Here is a 5,151-nt window from a genome sequence, read left to right on the forward strand (position 1 = left end):
ATAAATATAAAGAATTTAAATAGTAAGGTTTTGTAATTACTTTTTCGTCTTTGGAGAAAACGATTTTTCTTGAAGTCAATTTATACCCTCTTTTATTGTTATATAGATGGGTAAAAAAATTACAAAGTGAACATAATATTATTTAGTTTTAAATATCATTTGGCGTTTAATTAATTTCAGCATTGACATGCTTCAGTGCTCTCTTACAAAAGTTGATATACATGTTAATGTAGTACGTAATCCATTTCCACAGTTGCATATATCACCTATAGAACCAGTGCATATTGACTGTTACCAAGAACGCTTTCGAGTGAATAGTCTCAGAGAGCTAATTAACATCAACCAGCAATCTGCAACTTGCATGCTTATCATTTTAAATTAGCTTTTGTACAGATAATGCATTCCACATTGTTTTGCAAATACATTTTATGTCAAAAAACGTCATCTCGACCATGTTATAATTCTCTTGATCGACAACATTAGCCCCACACTGACCTTTTGCATGATGAAGTAGTTATTACAATTTAAAGCAATTTAAACGTGCATTTTATGGTTATTTATCATCCACCTGATAATGTTTGGGATCGTTCTATCGGGCAATGAAGGAAACACACGCCATGATATTAAAGTAGGACATTAATTTAACACGCCATAAAGTACCATATACAGCTTATATACATAATAATCTGCAATATACAATGACAAATTACAGTTTTCTATACATGATGCTTTGTGAGAAAAAACTCGACACAAAGTGAAACCGATAATCCGCCAATCAGGTAAAATAGATTTTCTTATAATGTCTTTATAATTTATTCACCCTAATCGTGTTTTGTTATGCAGGACTCAACTGCAAAACTGACAGACATTCAAAACGAGTATTTCATTCCTTCAATATAGAAACGTTTATGAAACAATTATACATATACCTTTAGTGCAAAACCAGAAAGGGTGAACTGGTGCAATTTGTATAAAAAGTTGGTATTTTAACACGTCACACGGAATCATTTTAGTAATGAAAAGTTGCTAATTGGTAATCAAAACTACTAAGATAAACTTGAACATGTAATCTGTCAGAAGATAATCATGACAAAATCAAAATTAATTAATGAGCCTCAAAATTTTCCGACACTTCACACCTGGCCGTTAGTGTGAAAACACAACAACTAACGGTTATCTTCGTCGGAATAAAATTGATTAGCATTGCCTATTGGATAATAACCAATACTACACTACAATTCGAATTCGCTTTAGCGAGAAATGAACTCGTATCCTGGTCGAAAAGTGCTATTGGTTTAAATTGCATAGTCTGCCTTTTATATTAACGTATAAACAACATTTAAGGATGCCGATATTTCAGCTTTTATCAAACATTGCCACTTCTGGTAAATGAGAAATATACCATAAATACGACGTGAAACGATCCATGTTATGGTGTACTAGTTTAAATAGTTTTCTATTTCTAAAAACTGTTTAAGATTTGTAAGTGCAACATTCTTAATGGCATATATGTATAACGACATTAGAATGTCTACATGATTTCTTAAATTATATATATATAAATAGTTCACAATCTGTTGACGTTGTGAGATAAGTTTGTGTTTTTAACAAATATTACCATTACACGAAGTCTTATCTCATATGCGTTACAGCCCTAATTTGAACTAACAAATATCTCGCAAGCATAACGCATCATAACTTGCATTTTACATTATGATGATGCAGTTTTCGAGCTGCTTCTACTTAAGCTATTACAGCTCCAGCTCAAAGAAAGTTTTAGTTCATGCCTTGATAACAATATTTCTCTGCAATAATTTTCATTCAGAGTTGTTGTTTTGTAAACAATTATTTTAACCATTTTTCTTCACAACAAAATTATCGTCCTATTTTAACGAATTTATTATTTATAAAAAAGTTAATTTTAGAAAATATTTGTTAAATTGCCCTGGCAATATGCAGCTCCATACACTTTGATTTTAAATATTAATGCAACCAATGTGGGTATCTATTAGATACATTCGTATTTTATTCGAAGTTTAAGACAAATTTTACCATAAAATTTTTATATAAATTCATACACAAGTTTGCACTTTTTTATAATGCAATTAACTTATTGTCAATTATTTAGTTTTCGCAGTTTGAAATTATTTCGATTCATAATCTATAATCTGATCAAATAAACATCAGCAAATTACATTGATTCAGTCTTAATTAATGTTTAATAGTTTTCGCAAGCATTTAACATCTATTGGCTTTGATAAAGTCAAGTCAAGTAAAAAACCTTTTATTTCAACTCAATTCATGTTTGACTTGGATACATGAGCAAAAAAGTGCATAAATGTATAGACGAGGCGTGCAACATTATATAAAAATGATGGATTACATTCATATGGTATGGTTCTTATTACATATTCTTTCTTGATTATATATATATACATTATAGATATCATATTTCAAGTAGCGTCTTATTTCATGTTCTTTCTTGATTATACAATATAGATAACATATTTCAAGTAGCTTCAACACATATAGAAGTTAGAAATAATCATTTTCAATATGAGCAATAGAGTACGTAGATGTATAAACGAGGTGGGTAATAATGCAATTAAAATATAAATTACATTACATATGGTATAGTTTCTTATCAAATATTCTTTCTTTATTTTATTTTATATATATATAGCATACTATAGGATGAAACATCATTTGCGATTCGACTAACATGGAGGACGTTAAGATACACACACATTTTAATTTTGCTAAGGGATCTTCGGAGAGTCATTACTACAGTTTTCTACAGTTATCATTTAGTGGAGTGTAGCCTTTAAGTCTTTACCGGTTTAGACATAAAATGGTACAATCAATTAATCAGCTCTAAAAATAGCAAGCGGCGTGGTGTTTGGTGTTGGGATGGACGTAAAGAGGATGAATTAACATAACGGGATCTTATCGGGTAAGTATGTAGCGTTTTCATTTGCGTGGATTTTGTAAGATGATATGAATTTCTGTCTGTCATAATGTCGGCTTGTTTTGGGCAATAAGTGGAAGCATTTCTTAAGCATTAAAATTGATATATTTTCTTCTGATTTGGGTCATGAATGATTTCCATTTATGATTTAATCGATTTTGTTTATTGTTTTAATTCATTTTTTCAGGAGAGGCTTGATGGTGCTTGCTCCTATACGTTGCGTAGTTTTTTATAAAAACATCCCGTGCTTCCATGTAGACATGATTTGTTTGATGTTAGATAACAAATAACATAAACAATACGATGGCAGATATTATGCAAAGATAACAGGCAACGCAAAGCATTGAAGGTAATTGATTAAGATGTTGTGAAAATACGTGATCGAAACGTTTGAAAAGAGGTCAATTCGTAATACTATTCATGTTGAAGGTCAGACCTGAAGCACTTGAATTACAATATAATTTTAGATAACGTTTGCGTGTTGTTTCATAAGTCGTTTTGGTCTTGAGACGGTCTTATTTCTTTGTTGTATATAATGTTATCGTGTTGCCTTGAATTTGAGCTGCTTAAAAAGACGACTAATGTTTTTCGATTTTTAAATTCAGGTTAACGTGATGGCAACGTATGGTAAATATTCTGGTCATAGAGGTTTGGTGTTGTAACGTACAAATGTTATTATAATATGTTGTTCACGAGTTTTATGTCAGGTGAAACGAGAATAAAGTATGAACGGCATCGACACTCTGAGATTCACGAAGAGCTTTCGATCCTTCGCCGACATCAGCATGTAACAATACGGCAACAAATGTATTAAAATTATGGAAGCCTTCATGTGAAACGTTCCATGGAAGAAAAAAAGTTTATAGTTAACGTTCAATGTCTTTTGGCATGTGATAATGAGGAAATGAATAACCAACTGAAGAAAGATAACATATCATTTCAATATTGTTGCTAAAGATAAACAGTTAAGTGATGACACACAGAATATATCCTCAGACAATTGTTTTTCACATTTGTTCTTTCTAATCTTTGTCCATTATTGCATTTTTGTTCTGCTCAATGGTGATTTATTCAATCAAGTATTGGCATTATCCATTTATATCAACATTCAGTTTAGATATAGGCATGTGTTAACATCTGTAACTTTCTGGCTTACACACATTATGAGTTTTATGTAACGAGGTCCTTGACAAGAATTCATCTCTCAATACGGATTCTGGAGTTCCATTTTTCCAATCATCATAAAAAATTGTCTTCGTGTCCTGAATTTGCGCTATTTTCTTTAACAATGTATATGCAAACAAAGCCATAAGGTAAAATGTGGTCATTTAATAGTTTACACTTAAACTAAAAAATGAAACTCACAAATAAATGATATTCGAAATGTTCATTTATGTATGGAAATAGATTGCCAAAACTTCCCCAAATAAATAACACATTTACTGAATTATGTGTTATTCTTAACATTGATACAACGAATTAACAATTTGGCACTCCCGACGTACATAGCCTATAATTAAAGACAACAAAAACGACTCGTGCTATTGTTGCAATTGTAATAATTAACCATTACAAGCGAAAAATATAGATGATTCAAATTATGTAACTATTCGGGCTCAAGTACTTTGAAGAGGATATTTTACAATATTACGTATCCGCTTCATTTGGAGACTTATTTGAAAGTTCATAAAATGTGGACGTATCTTAATTGCATTGATCTATATTTGTAATAAGTGTATGAAGGTTTTATGTTTGTTGAATGAGAAATCATAAGTAAATATACAAATTGAAATACGTTACTTTTTTTCTATAATATTAAATATCAAAATACATAGTCGACATCGTTTAAGATGTGACTTTTATCAATCACATTCTATATTGAGGATCAGTTAACGTTTATATCAATACAATGTTATGGTTTAATTATCATGGTGTAATTATCCAAAATGGCAAACAACATATGTTATTTATGCTTGCTACTGTTTACTTATGCTATTAAAAACACATGCACTTGAACGTCTAGCCTTTTACGATACACATCAAGAACAGTTGTCGATACACAAAATACTTTATTTATATTTTAAAGCTTTGATTTGTATCCATTTATACTTATCATCGTTGCTTAAAGATTTATACGGGGTTTGCAACGCGCTACCTGATTACGTGTTAAAACCGCTTATAGA

At 30.5% G+C, this 5,151-nt stretch overlaps 1 long non-coding RNA gene across 1 annotated transcript; it reads left to right on the forward strand.

Moving 5' to 3' along the window:
- The first annotated feature begins 2,821 nt into the window (after nt 1-2,821).
- LOC127846393 (uncharacterized) lies at nt 2,822-4,672 on the forward strand. The gene is made up of 3 exons (XR_008033492.1): nt 2,822-2,953; nt 3,156-3,317; nt 3,574-4,672. It is a non-coding gene; the product is annotated as an uncharacterized LOC127846393 (long non-coding RNA).
- Nucleotides 4,673-5,151: the final 479 nt, after the last annotated feature.

The sequence above is a fragment of the Dreissena polymorpha genome, chromosome 9, assembly GCF_020536995.1.
Source record: "Dreissena polymorpha isolate Duluth1 chromosome 9, UMN_Dpol_1.0, whole genome shotgun sequence".
Lineage (NCBI taxonomy): Eukaryota > Metazoa > Mollusca > Bivalvia > Myida > Dreissenidae > Dreissena > Dreissena polymorpha.